Raw genomic sequence first — 12,442 nt, forward strand, 5'->3', positions numbered from 1 at the left:
CCACCACCCCTCACTAAGATAACAAGACCACACCCAAACCATCACCCCTCACTAAGATAACAAGACCACACCCAGACCATCACCACCCCTCACTAAGATAACAAGGCCACACCCAGACCATCACCACCCTCACTAGGATAACAAGACCACACCCAGACCATCACCCCTCACTAAGATAACAATACCACACCCAGACCATCACCACCCCTCACTAGGATAACAAGACCACACCCAGACCACCACCCCTCACTAAGATAACAAGACCACACCCAGACCATCACCACCCCTCACTAGGATAACAAGACCACACCCAGACCATCACCACCCCTCACTAAGATAACAAGGCCACACCCAGACCACCACCACCCCTCACTAGGATAACAAGACCACACCCAGACCATCACCACCCCTCACTAAGATAACAAGACCACACCCAGACCACCACCCCTCACTAAGATAACAAGACCACACCCAGACCATCACCACCCTTCACTAGGATAACAAGACCACACCCAGACCATCACCACCCCTCACTAGGATAACAAGACCACCCCCAGATCAACCCACCCCTCACTAAGATAACAAGACCACACACAGACCACCACCACCCTTCACTAAGATAACAAGACCACACCCAGACCATCACCACCCCTCACTAGGATAACAAGGCCACACCCAGACCATCACCACCACTCACTAGGATAACAAGACCACCCCCAGACCATCACCACCCCTCACTAAGATAACAAGACCAACACCCAGACCACCACCCCTCACTAAGATAACAAGACCACACCCAGACCACCACTCCTCACTAAGATAACAAGGCCACACCCAGACCATCACCACCCCTCACTAAGATAACAAGACGCCACACACACACACCACCACCTGTCGTTAACAGGAGTGAACATTAAATAAACCACCACCCCTTACTACCAAGACTAAACTGCAACCGAACTACCACTCATCACTAACAAGACCAGCTCATCCTAACCCTAACACCTTACTACAAAGACAAAAACTAACCAAACTACCTCCCCCTTTTGGATAAAATAAGACAACACCCAATTTATATTTCCTCATTAAGAAGTCACGAATGGAACCAATAGACTATCCCTCTCTCACAAAACATGGCTCAAACTCAAACTCAAACTACCGCCATTCTCACTACAATTCCCAATCCGAACAGCCCTTACCAATAATAACCAAATTACCGCCCCGTCTCTAACAAGAAAATATACCACCAAACCACCTCCCCTTAACAATACGTGAATACAATCAAACTACCAGCAAACACTAACGAGAAAAGCTCTCACCCTAAACCCTAACTACATATAAATAACTACAATCGACCACATTAGGACAGAAAATGGCACTCACTGATATTTGGAGCCACCTGAACAACGGCCTCTCTCTTACCTCTCTTGATTGGGAGCTGCAGGTCTGTGTTGAATCATCTTGTATCTGACGTAAGGGTTCGGGTATCTCCCACACCGTCATATCTGAAGACGTAACCCTATTCCACATATCATCGTCCTCGCCTCCCCATCCCCAGTACATGTTGCTCCAGCCATTCACCTTTAATATGTGGCTCTACATCATGAGACAACCACCTCCGAAATAGCTATGGTAGGGATTCCTGTGGGAGAAATAGAGTGAGCTGACATTTTGGGGCACTGAGATGCCCACTTGGGGAGTGAGAGCGTCGGGGCACTGAGATGCCCACTTGGGGAGTGAGAGCGTAGGGGCACTGTGGTGTCCACTTGGGGAGTGAGAGCGTCGGGGCACTGTGGTGTCCACTTGGGGAGTGAGAGCGTCGGGGCACTGTGGTGTCCACTTGGGGAGTGAGAGCGTCGGGGCACTGTGGTGTCCACTTGGGAGTGAGAGCGTCGTTTCATTTAGTGCAGTTATGTGTTGGAGGGAAACCTGGAGAATAGTTATTGCTGTGGCAAATTTGGTTTTGTGGGAGAGAATATAAGTTATGTATAATCAACCCCCACATCTGAAAAATTATAAAGATAAAGTAAGTAATTGTCAAAAGAAGGCACCAAACCGGGAAGGCTATGTAGCACCATCAAATGTGCGGAATAATTAGAGGGCGCTAAATATCACATGGATGCCAATACGAGAACAAAAACGCATAAGGCGAACGATATCAAAAGTATCCGAGTCACCAAGAATTCTATTGAGGGACACGTGACCGCGAGGGGCGGTCGGAAAGCAAGACACACTCTCGTCCTGGAAGTCAGGACATTCAAGAAGGATATGCACGACCGAAAGAAAACACAATGCAACTAGGACAATAAGGAGCAGGGCGGCGCTCCATCAAGTGACCATGAGTTAAGTGAGTATGGCAATATGCAACCTCGCCAGTTACGGTGGTAGGAGGACGGCCACGAGGAAACACAACATTTAAGAGTACGTAGTTTGTTACCAGTAACAGACGACCAACAAGCCTGCCAACGGGTAAGGATGGAGGAATGGATAACCGGATAAAATTCGGAATATGGAACGCCTTTACGAGAGATGGGACAAGAGCGGACAGCTTCCTTGACGGCAGCATCCGCACGCTCATTTATAGAGACACCAATATGGCTGGGAACCCAACAAAACTCAACCAACTTAAATTTACTGTGAACAAGAATCAGTCAATGTTGGATCTTGACAACTACTGGATGAACGGATTAAAGAACCCGAGAGTTATGAGGGTACTACGAGAGTCAACAACAACTACAAAGGAAGGCTGATCACGAGAAAGCAGGAGATGAAGAGCATAGAGAATAGCATAAAGCTCCACTGTGAAGATGCTAGTCTCTGGAGGTAAGCGACACATAAGCGCGATCAGGAAAAAACAAGAGTAGCCAACACCGTCCGCAGACTTAGACCCATCGGTGAAGACAGAAACGGAGCGGGAGTGAGAAGCAAAGTGCTCAAGGAAAGGCGTTTTAAAACCGTAGGAGGTTATCTTGAGGTTATCTTGAGATGATTTCGGGGCTTTTTAGTGTCCCTGCGGCCTAGTCCTCGACCAGGCCTCCACCCCAGGAAGCAGCCCGTGACAGCTGACTAACCACCCAGGTACCTATTTTACTGCTAGGTAACAGGGGCATAGGGGTGAAAGAAACTCTGCCCATTGTTTCTCGCCGGCGCCTGGCATCGAACCCAGGACCACAGGATCACAAGTCCAGCGTGCTGTCCGCTCGGCCGACCGGCTCCCCTAAAGGGGTAAAGGAAAGGTAAAAGCTTTAGTGATGCAAGTCAAGGATGTACAAAACTGTGGAAGGGGAACCCTCCACGAGGGCAAAGAAGGAACAACACGAGGAGAAATATTAGAAATACGAACGGAAAGAGAATCCTGTAAGCGAGATAACCGGACAGAAAGAGGGAGGTTGTGAAGAGGAACAGGAACCACAGGAGGGGTAAAAGTTAAAGCACGACAGAGGCGAGAGGAGGGATGTTGCAAGGGCCGCGCAAGATAGCGAAGACAGTAGCGATCACGGCGTTTCTGGAGAAACAGGAAGCCAGTGTCAACATACAAGCCGAGGACAGGAGTCGAACGAAAGGCACCAGAACTGAGGCGCAACCCAGTATGGTGCAAAGCATCAAGACGGCGAAGAGTAGAAGGAGAAGCAGACGAGTAAGCAGGGCAACCATAATCGAGCTTAGACAGGATGAGAGAGGAATGTAAAGCAAGGAAAGTGCGCCTATCCACTCCCCAAGAAGCATGGGACAATACCCGTAGGAGGGTAAGGGCCTTAGAGCATTCAACACGGAGGTAAGAGATATGGGGAGACCAAGACAAACGAGTGTCTTAATCACCCTGACAGCAAAGGGTAAGATCATCGACATAGAGAGCGGAGAAGACGCCTGAAGGAAGAGAGGAAAGAAGACCATTGAGGGCAACCAGAAAAAGAGTAGTGCTCAGAACACTACCCTGGGGCACACCTTCGTATTGCTGAAAAGAGGCAGAGAGAGCGGTACCAAGCTGCACCCGAAAGGAACGACGAGAGTAAGCTGTAGAGAAAGAGATGACCACGAAGGCCAAAAGAATGAAGCTGGGATAGAATATGAAAGTGCCAGGTGGTGGTGTAAGCCTTTTCCAGGACAAAAAGGACGGCAACAACGGAGGTCTTCGCAGCAAAAGCAGTACGAATATAGACCTCCAAGTTCACCAGGACATCTGTCGTGCTGCAGCACTTGCAAAACCAAATTGAGAAGGGGAGAGGAGGTGATGGTGTTCCAGGAACCACATCAGACGAACGTTAACCATACGTTCAAAGAGTTTGCAGACAACTTGTAAGAGCAATAGGGCGAAAGTACTTAGGGGATGTTCCCAGAGACCCTGATTTGCGAACATGGAGGACAACGGCATTGCGCCAGTCCTCAGGGACTGACGACGACTCCCAGATCCGATTATACAGACTCGGTAAAACTGAGACGTGCACGGAGGGAGATGGCGAAGCATCTCATAATGAATACCATCGGAGCCCGCCGCCGTAGATCCGCAGAGGGCCAGGGCAGAACGAAGTTCAGAGAGAGAGAGAAGGGGTCGTTATAGGGAAGTCGAAGATGAGTGCAGAAACGAGTGCAGAAACCGAAAGGACGAGACTCAAGTACAGGTTTACGAAGAAGGAAAGATTGGGGAAGATGAAGACCAGCCCTACAGAAGAAAAGTGGAAACCCAGTTCGGTAGCGACCTGCAACGGGTCTGCCACAAGAGTACCATGTAGGTGAAAGACCGGTGAAACATCGGGAACGAACTTACCCGCTATCTTGCGGATACGCTTCCAGATCTGTTTCAGAGGAGAGGAGAGACAGAGGAGTTTCGGACGTAATGGTGGAGACATAAGATGCCCAACATTCACGTTTAGCTGTACGGATGGCCTTACGGGCCACCACACTCGCCTTCCGAAAGAAAAGAAAAGAATTGGTCGTCTGCCGACGGCGGTGTCTCTTCCAGGCTGCACTCTTACAGCGGACAGCCCGAGCACAGTCTGCATTCCACCAGGGAACGCAATTCCGTGGACCCCGAGAGGAAGAGCGAGGAATAGAGCGGAGGGCAGCGTCGAAGACAGTGTCATGAAAAAGGAGAGAGCGAGGGAGAGGTCAGAGAGAGCTGCACTGGGGGTAAAGAGGTTCCAGTCCGCTTTCGCAAACTGCCACCTAGGGAAGGAGAGGGGAGGGCGAAAAGAGAAAAAGGAAACAAGGATGGGGAAATGGTCACTACCATGAAGGTCAACAAGAACCTGCCACGTGAAATCTAAGTAAAGAGAAGACGAGCAAAGAGAAAGATCAAGACAGGAAAGGGTGCGAGTCCGAGAGTCCAAATGTGTGGGCTCACCAGAATTCAGAAGAGACAGGGAAGAAGAGAGGATAAACGGCTAAAGAAGGCGACCCCGGGTGTTCGTCAGAACATCACCTCAAAGGGAATGACGACAATTGAAATCACCCAGCAGGAGCACAGGCTCCGGTAAGAAGTCCAGTAAGTGTTTCAGATCAGCAAGAGAAAGCGGGACACTCGGGGGGAGATTAATGGAACAAACAGTGCACCATTTCCCATCAAAGATACGAGCAACAGAACAATGGAGAGGCGAAGGAAAAAGTAAGGAGACAAAGGGAACATCAGAGCGAATCAAGAGAGCAGAAGAGTTAGGAGACCCAGCAACAGCTGGAGGGGGGGGGGAGAGAAAGGAATAGCCACGAAAGCGACCAGGACGAGCACCAAGCATCGGCTCCTTGAGACAGACACAAAGGAGCGAAAACCGCGAAATCAGAAGTTGGAGTTCGAGGAAATTGGCGTAATAACCCCGAACGTTCCATTGAAGAATAGACATTGACGAGAAGAGAAAGGACAACAACAGAGAACAAGGAAGAAACAAAGGTGAAAGAGCAACATAGCACGTTAAAGAAGATCAAAGTCGGGATCAGGTTCAGCAAAGTCAGGGTTAGGGGGCATGGGTAAACTGAGCAAAGACGGAGGGAAGGAAGCGGGAGAACAGACCAGAGGTGGACAGGCGGGGTCCGGAGGAGGAGGAGGAAGAGGAGGAGGCAACCGAGCGGAGCAGTCAAGGACACCAGCAGGAAGAGGGGGAGTAGAAAGAGGGGAGCGCACCTCAGCAAGGGCAGCAACCGAGAGGGAAGCGGGGGCCAAAGAAACCTCCAAAGTAGGAACAGGGGGCGCAACCACCGAAATGGAAGGGGAAAGGGCGATAGAGTCAGAATAAGGGGCCGAGGAAGAAAGCGAAGCCTGCTTACCCGCCGGGGAGGAGGAATGAGAGGAGCCAGGCTTACGCTTCTGACTTAAAGAGACAGGTGTCCCAGCAACTACGTACTGGGCAACGGATTCCAGTGTCTCAACAGGAGAAGCTGAACGAGAGCACACACGACGGCCGGTAGGAGAGCGATGGACATCAGCCCGCACTGACAGGCAGCGGGGAGAGACAAGAGACGGAAGAGAAGGATGGGAAGGAGGATCGGAGGGAGACGGGGAAGATGACACAGGAGACATAACAGACCGGACAGAAAGAAAGGGAACCCCAGACAGAGGACCAGGAGGGGACCCTACGGGACAGAACTCAAAGGAACAGAGGAGGGGGCAGTGGGCGTATCAGGGTCCAAGGCCCAGAAACGGTTGTGGGCCTGAGGAAGGTGGGAAGGACGAGGAGAGGAAGAGCGCAACACGCGAGCATAAGAGACGTTAGCATAAGACGGGAGCCAGCGAACGTGGCGCCTTGCCTCAGGAAAAGATAAACGCTCCCGGTGCTTTAAGTTGAGGACGGCTGCCTCACGCTTGTAATGGACACAGGCACGGGAGAAGGTAGGGTGGGCCTCACTGCAGTTGAGGCAGCGAGCCTGGGGAGAAGTGCACTCCGACTTCGAGTGACCTTCACCCCCACACAAAAGACAGAGAGAGACAGTCCCAGAGCAGCGGAGGGCACCATGCCCAAACCTCCAGCACGTGTTGAAAAGCCTAGGAAAAGGAATGTACTCCTGGACAGAGCACCTGGCACCAGCAAGAATGACAGAGGATGGAAGGGTCCTACCATCAAAGGCAATCTTCACAAACCGAAGGGGTTAACGGCGACGACCACGAGGGGGACGAGTAAACGAGTCTACCTGGAGGACAGATTGGCCCTGGGCATCAAGGATATGCCGAATATCATTGTGGCAGTCCTGCAGATTCCGAACACCGGTCGCAACATGGGGCGGGAGGAGAATAGTGCCAACACTGGCATTCAACCGAGCGTTTTTGAGACCCGAACAGGGATCTCGCCAAGGCAGGATAAGGCAGCCAAGCAGGAAGCTGCATCCTGAGAAGGAGCAGCAACGACACGTGTACCGAGACGAGTGGGGTTGAAAGTAATGGAGGCATGCACGGAATCAACCAGATGGCGATGGAGGGAGAAATCGTCAGGAGGCGCAGAATCAAGAGGGAGGAGATCAAAGTATTTGGCTCATGAAACGGGACCAAACAAGGCCTGATACGCATCAGTACGGGAAGGAATCGAGCGAGTGCGGCCGTGGCGCGAACAGCGTTGAGAACCCCCAGAGAGAGAGGGGTTAAAAGTCGCAGAAGTCACTACGAGAGACTTAGCCGCACCAGGGGATGAAGTGGTCACCACTGGGGGCTTGAGGCTCGACCCAACCACAGAGGAGGGAGGGGAGCTGGGGCAAGAAGTCAGGAGGGTCAAAAAAGGAGCAAGGTCGGGGCCCAACGCAGCAGGGGCTACAGAGCCCGGTCTTCCAATTCAGGCCGACTCGGGGGCTTGGTCGCCCACCCCACGAGCCTGAGAGGGTACAACAGACACATTCAACGACATACAGATAAAGAGAGACAAATTCATCCACGAATGTACCCCCATACCCACCATGGAGCCACAATTAGAGGCAGGACACCTAACAGGAAGCTATCGCCGATCATGCCGGGGCCCCCTAGGGGTGCGTCGCGAGTATACGTTTCACAAATGCCACCTTAAGAACCGTCAGTCTGTCGAGATCGGGTTCAGCGACGAAAAGGGTATTGACAATAAAAGGTTCCCCTCAGTCAAGATGTTGGGTAGTACAGTTCTACGGGTGCAAGAGTATGCCTCCTCAAGCACCCGGGCGTCAAAATAGAAGAAGTCCAAAGGAATAACCAAAACAAGCAAAAGGTCGGCAGGAATCGACAAGCAGATAGTAGAAGAGGGGGAGAAAAACGAAACATAAGGAAAAGGAAAAGCGATCCGGCACAATTAAAGAAGAGAGCAGCAGGAGCGCAAGGCCACAAAAGGACAGAGGACTGTCCCACGGAGCATCACACTCCGGCAGCCGTCCACCAAGCCCCCTCACGGCGCCAACGGGCCAGATGGAGAGGTGGTGAAAATTATAAAACTTCAACGTTTCTGTCCATCCTGGATCATTTTCAAGTCGGAGAATGACTTTCGTCCTGTACAACCCAAATTGTCGTAGTTTCTTGATTTTCAGATTTGTGGGTTAGTTATGAACTCCTCAGCCACATTATTATAAAAATATATGGTATTATAAAATTATTTATTATAAAAGTATTATGAAAAGTTATACTGAACCATCGTGCTTAGTGATAACAAATCTTTATACATTTTCTCCATGTAATAATTTCTATCATACTCTGATAGATCTAGAGTTGCTATTGATTATTTTCCTATACTTTCTTCCTCAATTGATGAGGTCTCCAAGTTTCTCTTCTTTCGCCAGATCTACCTTTTATTCTACGACAGATCTTTCAATATTATTAGTTCTGTTTATTTTTATGTTACTTGAAGACATTTGCACTCTTGCTTACCTTTCAATTGTAATCCTTCCCTTGCAGCCCACACTAAACCTTCACTCTTATGGCATGTACTCTTATTTACTCTATTTATGCTCTTATTTACTCACATTTTATTCGTATATAAATATTCTTTACCTGTTTTCTGGAACAAATCTTTTATCAATATCAAAATTACATTTAATATGTCCTTGAAGATAACACTACAACACATGAAAGACTGCCTCAACACTGGATACTGTTGTAAAATGTTAATAAACATTTTCCTTTGTAATTACACTGCTCTACGAAAGTCTAATTAACTTTTGTTTATAGCATGTGTCTCAAATCTAGTACTGCTCCTTTTTCACCAAAACGCTTCATTTATTCAACTTACACAAAAACTGTCCTAATTATTTGAACAGACATGCCAGGGTTGAGTCTTAAGCCTACAAAACATAGTTACATTACATTCTTCTGTAGATACTTCTATGGCATCAGTTCTTAGGAACTTGCTATTTTAGTTCTCCTTTACACATATGATCTCATAATACTCACACTTCCGTCACTATTAGCGGTAACCTTGAAACAGTCACTCAAAGTACTCAGCACTCTACTTGTTTCCGTTCGAAAACTTTGCCGTTGTGGTGGCAACCACAAAACTTGCCGTTGTGGTGGCAACAACAAAACTTTGCCGTTGTGGTGGCAACAACAAAACTTTGCCGTTGTGGTGGCAACAACAAAACATTGCCGTTGTGGTGGCAACAACAAAACTTTGCCGTTGTGGTGGCAACAACAAAACTTTGCCGTTGTGGTGGCAACAACAAAACTTTGCCGTTGTGGTGGCAACAGCAAAACTTTGAAATGAGAACTAAATATTATCCCCATCAGTTTTGACTTCAAATTATTTAACAGTCGTCTGTGGAGTCTTATTCTTCCCTTCCAAAAGTTATACATTATTGAGTTAATAATGTTTCCTCTGATATTACCAGATAAATACACAAATATGACTATTTGCACATGTCTAACATTTGATGCGAACAGTCAACATTTGACTATTAGCACAAGAAGACACGAGCATCAAATGCTGGTGTCTTTTCTCACCTATAATTGAATGTTGAGAGAGCAACAGCCAGGTGTCTTGGCTGAGGTGAACAGTGATAGAGGTGGAAGTCATTTTCAGGCAGCAGATCAACGTCGTGAAAGGCGTAGCAGACCCACGGACCCTCCTTGCGGGCCTCCTTGAAGCCCACGTTCAGTAAACTGGCGCGATTGAAGGGTGCCGCCCCTGTTAGAGCAGAGATGTGATACATAAATGTATTGTCAACGTAATACGGGAACATTACCATTACTTGTAACATGTTGGTTTGTCTGTGTAGAACAAATACATTGACAGGAAAATGAGAGTAGTAGTTAGGGAAATAAAATCAATAAACTAACAGACATTAGAAAATATGAAAACAAAATTATGTGAATATGAATATAAAATAGCACGTAAACTAATGACTCCTGCACTTGTTTATTAAATTCCGGAACTCTGGTCGATTCTAATGATTTCAAACATATGTATGACAACCTGGATAAATAGCAACTGGCGAGTCAACAGCAGTTGCACACATCATGCCCTTAACTCAAGACTGGAACTTTAGGCCAGAAGTTACCAGGCTTAGAGAGCTTAAAACATCTAATAGCGTGCTAAGACATAGAACGTCTACTCTCCAGCAGGATACCCGGAGAGTAGACGATAAATGAGGAGCTAGAACCATGGCAAAGGACTGCCAGCTAATAATCAGGAAGGCAGCGGTTAATATGACAGACCATTTCCCTGTTTTACAGGATGAGAACTTGAACGAAAACTATGAGAACATTAGTGGGAACGTGTAAGCAGGACAGCTGCTCATTACTACAACAAAACAAAAGGAACAGAGAGGAATTTGATTGTTCTGGGATTTAAAAGTAGAAATATGGGAAGGATTTAGTCTAGGAATACAAGAAAAAGAGTTAGTGTATGTCTTCCAGGGACCATGGGGTGTAGTCAGTGGATGGACTGATCAACATATTGTCAGGCAGCAACATCAGGCCTATCACCCGCCTCTCAGAACCTGGACACGATACTTACCGTGGTAAAAGCTAGAAGCAGTTGGGTAAAAGAAGCTACTTGTAATAAAGTAGTACCAGATATAATTAGTTATTATGGAGTGGTCCCAGTCATGTGGCCGGAGTCGACAGTCAGGTGTGAGTGATGTAGTGAACGCCTTGTATAAACCAAGAGTGGTCCAACTTGCTCACTCTTTGAGCCACAAATGATAAAGCTCAGATGTTTGAGAGCCACAGACATCAACAAAATTTACACTTACGTTTTTATTGTTATATTCAGTTTTTTTTTACAAGAATTGTATTTAAATTTAAAAATCTGCACATTGAATGCTATAATATATATATTCATGCAGGCAGTTTTTAAACTTAATTTGTGTTAGTTTCAGCAATCAGAGAGACAAATATTTAACAAAAAAGTAGAGCAAAAAATTGAAATATTTTATGATTAATTTTGCAAGTAAAAATTTAATTATTAAAATTATATTTTTTTGACAAAAATACAATGCTACACATATCAAGCAATTTAAGACGCTGTTTAGTGCTAGTATTGGTCTTTTATGTCTTCATCTTGCATATAAGTCGTTCCAAATCTGGCTGATATGTTGTCAGAGCGAATTAGCTTCGTCAGGTGTTGGTTTGTAAGGACAGCACGATGCTTCCCCTTCACAAACCTCATTACAGAACAAACTCTTCCTCCGACTATGGCTGAAAATTTGAGTTCCTCTTCATATTTTCGTATTTTACAATTTGTAAGATATTTTCCTTCACAAAGTTTTCAAATACACTAAAAATTAGATTTAATATGAAGTGTACAAGCTAGGCCCGCACTTATTCTATTCTCCCTTCCCTAAGTATCCCAGCTGTTTATATAGCCATACGTTTCTTGCTCTGGATTCAGGACGACATTTCTAGAATATTTGAATTCACTAGAATTGCTCACGAACGGCATATTAAAGGTCAAATGGTCGCATGTGGCTCCCGAGCCGTGGTTTGGCCACCTCTGAAATAAACTAACGTCACGAAAAGTATTGTATGAATAATACAATATCATTCATGCACATCTGGGGCTCGTTGCTTGATAAGAACCAGGGAACATGCAGACAGAACAATGGGTTCCTCCTAGAAGTCAAAGAAAAAATACAGTACAACAGGCAACATGTCAACCAGAGGCCGCCCTTCTACCACACTGTAGAAGGAAAGACATGCAGACAGGATTTCAGTAGAGACACAAGGAACTACAGGACTCAGGCTAACAGTCGACTGGAAGGACGTGGAAATTGGTGGAATGGACATTTCTGCCACAATTAAAACAACAGCACAAGAAGAGACCAGTCTTGGAACAGGAATGGAGGCGACAGACCTCCGAACCTCAACTGTACACAAACCCAGAGGTGACGTTCCAACCTGCGGCAAACCCAGAGGTGACAAACCTGCGGCAAACCTAGAGGTGACCAACCTGCGGCAAACCCAGAGGTGACGCTCCAACCTGCGGCAAACCCAGAGGTGACCCTCCAACCTGCGGCAAACCCAAAAGTGACCCTCCAGCCTGCGGCAAACCTAGAGGTGACCAACCTGCGGCAA

The 12,442-nt window shown here is 47.3% G+C and overlaps 1 pseudogene; it reads right to left on the reverse strand.

The window, feature by feature from the left end:
• The window catches only part of LOC138365878 (beta-1,4-galactosyltransferase 4-like), a 113,167-nt pseudogene that overhangs the window by 35,832 nt on the left and 64,893 nt on the right, over positions 1–12,442 (reverse strand).

The sequence above is a fragment of the Procambarus clarkii genome, chromosome 2 (genome assembly GCF_040958095.1).
Source record: "Procambarus clarkii isolate CNS0578487 chromosome 2, FALCON_Pclarkii_2.0, whole genome shotgun sequence".
NCBI classification, from domain to species: Eukaryota; Metazoa; Arthropoda; class Malacostraca; order Decapoda; family Cambaridae; genus Procambarus; species Procambarus clarkii.